Source organism: Lampetra planeri, chromosome 21, assembly GCF_965212315.1.
Source record: "Lampetra planeri chromosome 21, kcLamPlan1.2.h2, whole genome shotgun sequence".
NCBI lineage: Eukaryota > Metazoa > Chordata > Hyperoartia > Petromyzontiformes > Petromyzontidae > Lampetra > Lampetra planeri.
Genome location: NC_136127.1, coordinates 2694205 through 2706715, shown reverse-complemented (window position 1 = coordinate 2706715; position 12511 = coordinate 2694205). Strand labels below are relative to the sequence as shown.

At 56.7% G+C, this 12511-nt stretch overlaps 1 protein-coding gene across 2 annotated transcripts in view; it reads left to right on the top strand.

Annotated features, from left to right (window-relative positions):
- The first annotated feature begins 2406 nt into the window (after window positions 1-2406).
- LOC144724520 (uncharacterized) overlaps window positions 2407-12511 on the top strand; it is a 47165-nt gene continuing 37060 nt past the window's right edge. The window contains exon 1 of one of the 2 annotated variants that reach the window (XM_078603733.1): window positions 2407-2815. The gene's annotated coding sequence lies outside the window, so the exon portion shown is untranslated. The remainder of the gene's footprint in view (window positions 2816-12511) is intronic. The other variant, XM_078603734.1, reaches the window with a different exon arrangement.

Genomic DNA, 12511 nt, shown 5'->3' with positions numbered 1-12511 from the left:
GTTGTCGTTGCTGCGACATCGACATGTCGCTTTATAGCTCATCGGATTTCTCCTCCTCCTCCTGTGTGGATACATATTCTGATTCCCGCGTGACCAGGCGGGACACGCCCGAATAACGACACCGATCCCGACGTCACCTACACACAAACTCGTCGTGACGGCTGCAGGTGCAAACGCTATACGTGTACACCTACACACATACACACGTGTGTGTACACCTACACACACGCCGGTGCCGTGAGTGCGGAGCAGTGGCGCAGCGGTTAGCGCACCGGCGCGGCCAACCAGTTCGACTCGCGTGCCTTTAAACGAGCACGTGGCGCGCGGTGCGTCGTGATCATCGGCACTGGGGAGACAAAGGCGACCGGGCTTGGTGCCGACCACCACTCCGCCAGCAGCACTTGCCGTGACCGCTCCGTCGAAGGCTACGCGTGGCATCATCTTTGTCTGCTGCTGCTGCTGCCGCTGTGAGATGCTGCCGCGTGTGAGATGCTGCCGCGTGTGCGGCGGCAAAGAGCGGCGAGGAAGCTCCTTCATCGCCCTCCTTTGTGTGGCTCAAAGCCTCGCTCGCTCGCTCGCCCGTTCGCGTCTCGCGTTGTGCAACAACCACGCCGCGTGTACAGCAGCAGCGGCAGCAGCGGCAGCAGCAGCGGCAGCAGCAACACCAGCGGGGGCAGCAGCAGTAGCAGCAGCAGCAGCGGCGGCAGCAGCAGCAGCTTTGGCCGAGGGGCGGTGCGCGCGCGATTCCTCGGTGCTCGGAACGCGACGCTGGTGTCTGCCCCCCCCCCCGCCGCATTTGCATGCAGCGCAGGGCCTCGCTCGCTCGCCATCTCTCTCTCGCTCTTACTCGCTCGCTCTCCATCTCGCTCTCGCCATCTCTCTCTCTCGCTCGCTCCTCCTGCAATCTCTCTCTCTCTCGCCTCCGCGCGCCGCAAATGTGCGCGCACCAACAACAACAATAACAACAACCCCCGCCCGCACCAACACCACCCCCCCCCGTGTTCTCATAGCGGCAACATATGTTCGTTATCATCCGCACCCGGGATAATCAATAATAATATGAATCACAACAATAACGATGAGGATAAAATACACAGCAAGACATGGGGGGAATATCCCCCGGATAGCCTCAAACAGACTGCTGGGGCAAGTGCTGTGAGTGAGTAGTTACTTATCAAAGGCAAAGGCATCCCGGATAGCCTTAACAGACTGTTGGGGCAAGTGCTGTGAGTGAGTAGTTACTTATCAAAGGCAAAGGCATCCCGGATAGCCTCAAACAGACTGTTGGGGCAAGTGCTGTGAGTGAGTAGTTACTTATCAAAGACAAAGGCATCCCGGATAGCCTCAAACAGACTGTTGGGGCAAGTGCTGTGAGTGAGTAGTTACTTATCAAAGACAAATGCATCCCGGATAGCCTCAAACAGACTGTTGGGGCAAGTGCTGTGAGTGAGTAGTTACTTATCAAAGGCAAAGGCATCCCGGATAGCCTCAAACAGACTGTTGGGGCAAGTGCTGTGAGTGAGTAGTTACTTATCAAAGGCAAAGGCATCCCGGATAGCCTCAAACAGACTGTTGGGGCAAGTGCTGTTAACGGGTACCTATGAAGGTCGTGCCGATCACACGCACGCGTTGTCCGTGCGTGTGCTGAGTGGGGAGACCCATCACAGGTTCAGAGCTACCACCACAGCAGGCAACAACAACAACAACGACGCTGTTCAACAACAACGCTGTTCAATAACAACAACAATGCTGCTCAACAACAACAGCAGCAGCAGCAGTCGCATGGACAACCGCGGAGTGGCTCTTCTCTGCGGCCGTTCGCGTTAGGAGCTCGTGAACGGGGCTAGGAGCTCGTGAACGGGGCTAGGAGCTCGTGAACGGGGCTAGGAGCTCGTGAACGGGGCTAGGAGCTCGTGGACGGGGCTAGGAGCTCGTGGACGGGGCTAGGAGCTCGTGAACGGGGCTAGGAGCAGCAGATCGTGGCACCACGCTTCACTCCCCGCAACTGGGAATGGATTGTGGAGCGAGAAGAAGGCATCGGACGCGGAGCCGAGAGGCGCGCGTGGGGGGGGGCGGTGTTGGGTTGGTGGGGGCGAGTGGGAGGGATGGAGGGGGGGGTGCGAGAAGGGGTTGGGCGGTGTTCGAGGGGAGTTCTCTGGGGTGGAGGGGGTTGGGGTTGGTGGATGGAGGGGGTGGGAGGAGGAGGGGGAGTCGTGTGACCACGTGACCGGCGCGGCCTCATCATCAGCAGCAGCAGCGGGCAGGGCTTCGCGGGGCGGGGCGGGGCTGGCCGGGGGGGGGGTGGGGGATGAACCCCACCGCGTGGTGCCCCACACACCCCCCCCCCCGGACATCCACCCCCCCTCCCCTCCCCAGCATCGCCACCAACCCCCCACGCCTCCCCAACCCGCCCACCAGCCGAACGCAGCCGCAGCAGCAGCCGCGGCACGCACCTCCTCCTCCCCGTGCACCGCGCACGGCCGCCGCCGCCTCCTCCTCCTCGCTCCGTCTCTCTCCTCCCCCTTTCTCTCTCCCCTCCTCCTCCCTCTCTCCCCCCTCTCGCACCACCACCACACACACGAGAGAGAGAGACAGCATCATCACCGTCGTCGTCGTTGCCGCCGCCGCTGCCGCCCGTGCGCACACAGCAGCAGATACAGCAGCAGCAGCAGCAGGAGGGATACGAGCAGCAGCAGGAGCAGCAGCAGTAGCATCAGATACAGTAGCAGCAGCAGGAGGAGGAATAGGAAGAGCAGCAGCAGGAGCAGCAGCAGGAGGAGCCCTTCTTCGCCAGAGGAGGACAAAAACGCGCGAGGTGAGCTGCGGCGGGGGCACGCAGGAGGGGGGGGGGGTAGGGGGGTCTGTGTGGGGGGGGGGTCTGTGTGTGTGGGGGGGGTGCCCCCCACCCGAGGAAGGGGGGGCCGCCGTGGAAGGCGTCGCGGTGACGGGCGGCAGCGAGGAGGAGGTGGAGGAGGAGAGGGGGGGGTAGAGGGGGGGGTCCGTGGAGTCGCGGCGACTCCGCCGCGGTCTCTGCGCTCGCGCGGGGCTGTTCCAAGATGGCTGCGTGGCGTGAATGCACGCGACGTAGAGAGAGGGAGAGCGAGAGGGAGCAGGCAGGCAGCAGGGAGGGAGGCGGTCTCGCTGCTGTGATGATGATGATGATGTTGTTGTTGTTGTGGTGGTGGTGGTGGCGCTGGGCGGAGTGGTGCGAGCGGTGATTGCCAACACCGCCACCACCACCCGCCCCCCCCACCCCGAGTGGGTAGAGACCCGAGCCAGGGAGCCCGCTGATCGTCTCCCTCTTCTCTGTCCGCGTCGCTTGCGTCTCTCTCCGCCCCTCTCCATCATCACCACCACCAACACCACCAACCACTGTGGTCGCGGATGGACAATGCTGGCGTGTGTTGTGTGTGGTGCGTGGTGCGTTGTGCACGTGTTGTGTGGTGTGGTGTGTGTTGTTGTGTTGACGATGGTGGTTGTGTTGTGCGCGCGCGGTACCGTGTGTGTGACTGGTTTGTGTGTGTGCGTACGAGTGTGTGAGTGAGTGTGTGTATGCGAGTGTGTGAGTGTGTATGCGAGTGTGTGAGTGTGTATGCGAGTGAGTGAGTGTGTGAGTGTGCGTGAGTGTGTATGCGAGTGTGTGTGAGTGTGACTGTGTGTGAGTGCGTGAGTGAGCGTGTGAGTGCGTGTGAGTGTGTGAGTGTGACTGTGTGTGTGTGCGTGAGTGAGCGTGTGAGTGTGTGAGTGCGTGTGAGTGTGTGTGAGTGTGACTGTGTGTGTGTGCACGATCGCGTGCGTTCGCGCATTGCAGCTTCCACAATTCTCACGCGTTCGCAGCAAATTTGCGGCGTCCCTTGTGGTGGTGGTGGTGGTGGATGTCGATGTGCGTCGTCGTTGCCTGCTGCTGTGCACGGGCTACCCGAGCCCACGGGATTCGTCATCGTCGTTGTTGTTGTTGTTATTGGTTGAGTGCCGCCCGCGCTCGCCGTCATCGCTTGTGCGTCTCTGTGTGGGTGACAATCGTGGTGGTGGTGGTGGTAGTGGTAGTGGTGGCAGTGCATTGACATTCACACGCGCCAGTGTCCGTCGCAAAGGTCGGCATAGAGCAGGCGGGGGGGTGAGAGTTGGAGAGAGAGAGGGGGGGCGGTGGTTAGAACCTCCGATTTCCCCGGCATGAAATAAATTAAAATAAAATATCGACGGAGCTCGTGGGTTAACGCGGACACAGCCGAGCGCAGAGTAAACACACACGGGCGGGATGGTGTACACACACACACACGTGTGTGTGTCAGTGTGAGCTGTAACAGCACTTGCCCCAACAGTCTGCCAAGGCTAGGCGGGGGATCTTTGCCTTTGTGTGTGCGTCTGCGTGGTAGTGTCGTGCGCGCGGGAGCGGTGGTGCAGCGGTTAGCGCGCTGCGCTACGAACCCGGCGACCCGAGTTCGAATTCCCGCTCGCGGCCGCCAAAAGCGCCGACGATTATCTGAACCGGTCCTGGGCCTCATCCCCCTAGGTCGACTCGGCCTCAAATGAGTATCTGGTGCGGTGTGTAGTAAACATCGCTACTGGGGAGACAAAGGCGGTCGGGCGTGGTTCTGGCAACCCACCCCCTCGTGTGCCGTGCCGGCCTTCATAGGTGCTGCTCGCTCACAGCACTTGCCCTTACAGTCTGTTAAGGCTATACGGGGGGGGGGGGACTTTGTGTATCTTTGTGTGTCTGTGTGTCAGTCTTTGTGGCTGTGTGTGTTTGTGTGTATCGGTGTGTCGATGTATGTGCGTTTGTGTGTGTATGCGCCTGTGTGTGCATGTATCTGTGTGCAAGTGTGTCTGTGTTTGCGTGTCTTTGAATGTTTGTGTGTGTGCTCCTGTGTGTACGCATGTGTCTGCGTCCGCGTGTGACTGTGTGTCTGCCTGTGTGTCCGTGTGTTTGTGCGTCTGTGCATGTATGCATGTATGTGAGTGTGCGTCTGTATTTGTGTCGTCTTCATATGTATCTATGTATGTATGTGTGTCTGTCTGTGTCTCTGTGTGTGTGTCTGTGTATGCGCCTGTGTGTATGTATCTGTGTCAGTGTGTGTCTGTATCTGTGTGTCGTCTTCGTATGTATCTTTGCGTGCCTCTGTGTGTCTGTGTGTGTGTCTCCCTGTCTGTGTGTTTGTTTCTCTGTCTCTGTGCGTGTCTCTCTGTGTGTATTTGCCACTGTATGCGCCTGAGTGTGTCTGTGTGCCTCTGTATTCGTGTGTCGTCTTCCTGTGTATCTGTGCGTGCTCCTGTGTGAATGTCTGTGTATGTCTCTGTGTGTGTCTGTCTCTGTGTGTCTCTGTGTGTTACCAAAGTTGTGTCTCTGTGTCTGTCTGTGTGTCTGTCTCTGTCTGTGTGTGTCTGTTTCTGTGTATGTCTGTGTGTGTCTCTCTGTCTGTGTGTGTCTGTCTGTGTGTGTCTGTCTGTGTGTGTGTCTCTCTGTCTGTGTCTGTCTCTCTGTCTGTGTTTGTGTGTCTGTCTCTCTGACTGTCTGTGTGTCTGTCTCTCGGTCTGTGTCTCTCTGTCTGTCTGTGTGTGTCTGTCTCTGTGTGTGTGTATGTGTGTGTCTGTGTGTGTGTCACCAAACTTGTGTCTCTCTCTCTCTGCGCGCCCGCCGGCCAGTTCGCTGCTTTTCCCCTTTCGGGAGTTTTCGCGTCGAGAAAATGGCGGAGTCGTCGGGGTTCTCGTTTCACGCCTCTCGGGGGAGACTCGCGCGCGATGCTGCCGCTACGCACAACAACCACAACAACAACCACAACAACCACAACAACAACCACAACAACAACCACACCACCACCACCAAAGAGAACTTCTCCCGCGAGAGAGACAGAGAGGCCACTGCGAGCCCGCACGGCGCGACATTCTCGCCGCTTTTCCCTCTTCTCACCCCCACGCGCCAGCGGACGTGGCACGCGAGAATACCGCTCCACTTGTACATTTACTCACCACGCCACACACACCACACTACACCACACCACACACCGCGTGCGTAGTTGTGTGGTGAGTGTTGTTATACCAAAGGGATTCTCCGAACTTTATCAACATGTTCGCCCGCCGCAGTCGGCAAGTGACATCAGCATCATCAGCGGCAGCAGCAGCGATGGTTGCGTTGCGTGTACGATGAACAGCGGACTTTAGACGCACAGATCCCGTGGTGTTTAAAAGTCGAACTCGTCGGTGTGGTGTTGGTGGCTGTGTGAGTTTTCTTTCGTGCAAATGTCTCGCGAACAAACGTCTTGATGATGACCGTGCAACAACAATAAACGCACGGCACTTTGAGATGATGTTTGCTCATCACGGAGTCGGAGGAAAACTTCGTGATGACTCGATTCTTACAAACAGGCCAAGTTGAACTCATCGGTTAGGCGTGGTGGTGGTGTGAGTTTGAATTCAGGCAATGTCTATATCCAATCGCCGTCTTGCCCTTAACCGTGAAACTAAAATTAACGCACGGCACTTCGAGATGCTGTTTGCTGATCACGCACCAAGTCGGAGGCAGACTTCGTGTTGACTCGAGTCTTCTAAACAACAGCGAGGGTCTTTGTCACGTCGTGGGGCGTCGCAAATATATATCTTCTCATCGCGCGATTTATTTTCGGGGTTTGCTTCTGATTTTCGTTCCGGTTTTAGCAGCAGGAACAGCAGCAGCATCAACAACAACAACAACCACGTTTGATGACCACGCGCGCGTGTTGTTGTGTGCATGAGACGCGTCGCGCGATACGAATCCGATTCCCGCTCACGGCCAACACCGGTGACGATGATCTAAACCCGTGCTGGGCCTCCCCCCTAGGTCGACTTGGCCTCAAATGAGTACCCGGTGCGGTGTGTGTAGTAAAAATCATCGCCGCTGGTTGCCGGCCACCCACCACCTCGTGTGCCGTTCCTGCCTTCATAGGTGCGACTCGCTAACAGCACTTGCCCCAGCAGTCCGTTTAGGCTGCACGGGGGATCTTTGTATTATTTGTCTTTTGAGACGAACTTATACTGCTCGTTTGTGTTCGTGAAAGGGCCGGGTCGGACATCCGATTTGAGGAGCGCGGTATTTTCGGGAATACGACTCGTCGCTGTTGCGATGATTTGATGGTTCCGCGGTTGTTCCTACACGTGCCAGTGAGTGTGTGTGTGTGTCTTTGTTGGGGCAAGTGTTGTTAGCGGGTTACAGGCTATGCGGGAGATCGTTGTTTTTGTGTGTCCGTGTGTTTACCGTCTATTACTTACCTGGTGCGTGGGTAGCGGTGGTAGTCGTGTCTTGGTTAGCGTGCTGCATTGCGAGCCCGGCGACCCGAGTTCGATTTTTCTGAACCGGTCCTGGGCTTTCACGAGGTCGAATCGGTCTCGAATGAGTACCTGGTGCGGTGTGTAAAAGTCATCGCTACTGGGGAGAAAAAGGCGGCCCGGCGTGGTTGCTGGCCACCCACCCACCCGCTCGTGCGCCGTGCCGGCCTTCATAGGTGCTGCTCACTAACAACACTTGCCCCAACAGTCTGTTAAGGCTACACGGGGGATCTTTGTATTTTGTTTCTCTGGTTACGAACATAGAGAGATGTGGTTCGCCCACGGCGCGTAATATATCGATGCAACCGACCCGGCGAGCGCTGAGTTCAATACCTGGTTACGTCTCTCTCTGGTTGAGCTATGCAACGACACCCACATTGATACACATGCGTGGTGAAGTATGGTCAAATCGTCACCGCGACACGGCGTGCGGGAGGAGTTGTTCGTTCAACAGTTGTTTGGCAAATGTGTGTTCGTCAATGATTGTTGTTGTTGTCGTCATAATATAATTATACATTAATCTGTGCACTGCATGGCATGCCTTACCGGACCGCGCACGCGTGATTAATAATGACAAACGCACGGCACGAGCTGACACGGAACTGCACCGCGTTGCAGACGCGCATGCAGCGACACGCAGCCTTAACAGACTGTTGGGGGCAAGTGCTGTTAGCGAGTAGCACCTATGAAGGCCGGCACGCACGGTGGCCAGCACCACGCCCGACCGCCTTTGTCTCCCCAGTAGCGATGTTTATAGGCCGCGCCAGGTGCTCGTTTTGAGGCTGAGTCGACCTAGGGCAGGGCTATGACCGGTCCGGATATTCGCCACTGTTATTGGTCGTGAGCGGGTGTCGGACTGGGGTCGCTGGATTCGTATCTGCGGCGCACAAACTGCTCCGCTACACACACCAAGACAAAGATGCCCCGTATCGCCTGAACACACTGTTAGGTGGGCAAGTGCTATTAGCGAGTAGCACCTATGAAGGCCGGCACGGCGCACACGTACAGCACGTTCACTCGCACGCACACGTGTTGTTAGTACCCCATCAGGAGCATCATCATCAGCCATGCTCAATCCACTGCTTGATGAAGAACACCCCCCGTCACCTCTTGACAATCTTGCCATGCGTACGGATACCGATCCAGGCGCCTGTTGCCCCTTACACGCGAGATCGATTTCAAAGCTCCGTCTCCCCACCCCCGTGTGTTACGGAACGACTTCTCGGACGAGTTCCACTCTTCGGGTTCTGTTCTGCCCCTATTCTTGAACCATCGTCCACCATTCCTTCGTGCGACGTTACAGATACATCGACATATCCGTGCGTGTGTGTAGCGTAAAGTTACGGATTCGGCAGGATACACGCATTGCGACACAAAAAAGTGGGTCTCTGTGTGGGTCTCCGTGTAAGTCTGTGGTTCTCTGTGTAAGTCCGTGGGTCTCTGCATGAGTCTGTGGGTCTCTGTGTGTCTGTGGATTTCTGTACAAGGCCGTGGTTCTCTGCATAAGTTTGTGGGTCTCTGTGTAAGTCCATGGGTCTCTGTGTAAGTCTGTGGTTCTCTGTGCAAGTCCGTGGTTCTATGCATGAGTATGTGGGTCTCTGCATGAGTCTGTGGGTCTCTGTGTACGACCGTGGGTCTCTGTGTGAGTCTGTGGGTCTCTGTGTACGACCGTGGGTCTCTGCATGAGTCTGTGGGTCTCTGTGCAAGTCCGTGGTTCTCTGCATGAGTCTGTGGGTCTCTGTGCAAGTCCGTGAGTCCATGAGCCTGTGGGTCACTTCAGCAATCTACAAATCTCCGTGTAAATCATCGGCGCTTCCGCTCAGTCGGTTTCAAAAGCGGCGGTGCGGATTAAAACCGGTAACCGTTGTCGGAATGGCGAACTCGGTTCGGAGAGGCAAAAACCGGGCAACCGATTGCTGTGATTATTATTTTTCGTTGTTTGTTTAGTAACTCGCTCGCACCGAAAATTACTTCGCCCTGCGTTCACATGTTTTCCCCCCTTCATCGTGCAAGAGTGCAATCGGCGCTTCCCTCCCTGCCACCCCCCCTCCTCTTCCTCCTCTTCCTCCTCCTCCTCCAATGCGAGGTTGCAAGACGTTATTGCACGTACGGTATGTTGAACTTCTTTCGCACCGTACGTCGCCAACGAGCCGTGCTGCTCTGGAGGTGTTATTGATCGGAACTAAGACGCTTGTGAAATTGTCAGTGAAGTCTCGCTGCCCCAACCCAAAGCTGTCTTTCTGTCCCTGACGAAGGACCATGTCCCGAAACGTCAGCCTACTGTAAAATAATAATGGCTACGTACGGTGCGAAATAAGTTCAGCAGACGGTACATACATTACCGTTCTAAGGCGGTGATGATGAGTTTCAGGGTTTATGTTGTGCAATTGATTGAGCAGCCGTGTCTATAGAGTTTACAAATCGATCCGTGGAGTCGGCGCTTGCCCCAATTTCAGTATTGGTAGAACAACAACAATTATAACAACAACGATGATAACAACAACAACAACAACAACAACAACGATGATAACAACAACAACAACGATGATAACAACAACAACAACGACGATAACAACAACAATTATAACAACAACAACGATGATAACGCGAGTTGCGCGTGCGACGAGTGACACGGTAGTGGGGCTTCCGTGTGGCGTCACGGAATTCGCGAGAAGTATCGGCCGCGTGCTACGTGGGGAGAGACCTCGTTTGGGTGCTCGGCAGTCTGCTTGCTCATCTTATGAACACGCAAGTGGGTCTTTCGCGATCAATATCAACATGTAAATGTGTCGTTAAACCCGCCACCACCCGACACAGCCAACTAGTAAGGTTTGTCGCGTGAACAGAACGTGGCCAATTCGTTACTGGTACAGCACACCGGTGTATTTGAGAGCAAAGCCGCGACATTTACAATCTGGGAACGACGTTTCGCGAGTGATTACCACAAGCTTCATCAGGCGACAGACAGATTCCGCGTAGAAACCCTCCTGTTGCGTTCCTAGAATAGAGCGGTAGATGTGATGACGTCACTTGTGAGCCCTTCCTGAGCGAAGTGGGGGGGGGTATTGAACGCATATAAATGGCAATGGGTATGTCCCATATGCAGGTGTGTACACGCGCGTTATGGGGAGCGGTGGTGGTAGACGCGACTCGCTAAACAGCACTTGCCCCAGCAGTCCGTTCAGGCTATACGGGGGATCTTTGGTCGTGTAGCGGTTAGCTTACGGCCAACGCCGGTGACGAATATCTTAACCGGTCCTGGGCCTCCCCTAGGTCGACTGAGCATACAATGATTACCGAGTGCGGGTGTGTAAGCATCGCCACTGGTGAGACAAAGGCGGTCGGGTGTGGTTCTGGTTACCCACTCCCCCCTCGTGTGCCGTGCCGTCCTGTATAGGTGCTACTCGCTAACAGCACTTGCCCCAACAGTCTGTTGAGGCTATACGGGGGGGGGGGGGGACTTTTTTCTAGAGGTACCCGCGCGCGTCGTGGTGATCGCTCAAGCCAGCGTGCGTGGGTGCGTGCGTGTGTGTGTGCGTGGGTGCGTGCGTGGGTGCGTGCGTGGGCGCGCGTGTGTGTACGTGGGTGCGTGTGTGTGTGCGTGGGTGCGTGTGTGTGTGCGTGGGTGCCTGTGTGTGTGCGTGGGTGCGTGCGTGGGTGCGTGTGTGTGTGCGTGGGTACGTGCGTGGGCGCGCGTGTGTGTACGTGGGTGCGTGTGTGTGTGCGTGTGTGCGTGTGTGCGTGGGTGCGTGTGTGTGTGCGTGGGTGCCTGTGTGTGTGCGTGGGTGCGTGCGTGGGTGCGTGTGTGTGTGTGTGTGCGTGCGTGCGTGCCTGTGTGTGTGCGTGGGTGCGTGCGTGGGTGCGTGTGTGTGTGCGTGGGTGCGTGTGTGTGTGTGTGTGTGCGTGGGTGCGTGTGTGTGCGTGGGTGCGTGTGTGTGTGCGTGTGTGTGCGCCTGGGTACGTGCGTGTGTGGTTACGTGCGCGCGTGCGCGTGTACGTGCGTGTGCGCGCGTGCGACTCGTGCGCCTAATCATATTCATGCGTTATTGATTTGTTCCCTTCGTGGCTGTGAATGCATCCACGCGTGCGTGGGCACCCATAGATACGCGTGCGCACACACACACGTGCACACGCAGACGGGCCCGCAAACGCACAGACATAACCATGCATAACAATGACATACACGCGAACACGCGCACACACACACAAGCATGCGACAAATATAACATGCGCACCATACAAAGACAAAGGTTCCCCTTATAGTCCTATACTGTAGGGGCCAAGTGCTGTTGTCGAGTAGCACCTGTGAAGGCCGGCACGGCACACGAGGGGGTGGGTGGCCCCCTTTGTCTCCCCCAGTGGCGATGTTTATGCATCGCACCAGGTCCTCATTTGAGGCTGAGTCGACCTAGGGGAGGCACAGGGCCGATTTAGATAATCGTCACTGGTGTTCGTGGCCGTGAGCGGAAATCGAACTCCATACGTGCACGCGGATACACGAACACAAAGATCCCCCGTATAGCCTTAATAGGCTGTTGGGGCAAGTGCTGTTAGCGAGCACCTCTGAAGGCCGGCACACACACGCAAACACACACGAACAGACGCACACGAACAGACACACACGAACAGACACACGCAAACAGACACACGCAAACACACACACGAACACACAAACACACAAACACACACGAACAGACACACGAACAGACACACGCAAACACATGAATAGACACACGAACAGACACACGAACACACACACACGAACAGACGCACACGAACACACACGAACAGACACACGAACAGACACGAACACACATACACACACGAACAGACACACACACACACACGCAAACACACACACACGCAAACGAACATACACACACACAGACACACGAACACACACACACGTACACACACGTACACACACACAAACACACACGAACACACGCACACGCAGTAGTCGGCCAGCGGCGCGCCTGAGTGCTGCTGTTTGCATTGCACGCGCGTGCGTCTCGCCCCCCATTGATCGCGCGCGCGCCCATCGCTCGCAGAGTCCACTCGCGGTGGAGACGGCGCGGGGCTTGATTTTGGAGACGGGGGGTGGACGGTGTGGGGTGGTGGGTGGTGGGGTGGTGGGGTGGTGGGGGGTAGGCGGAGGGGGGCGGCTGTTGTGCGCGTGCTCGTGTGCGCGTGCTCGTGTGCTAGGTGTCTG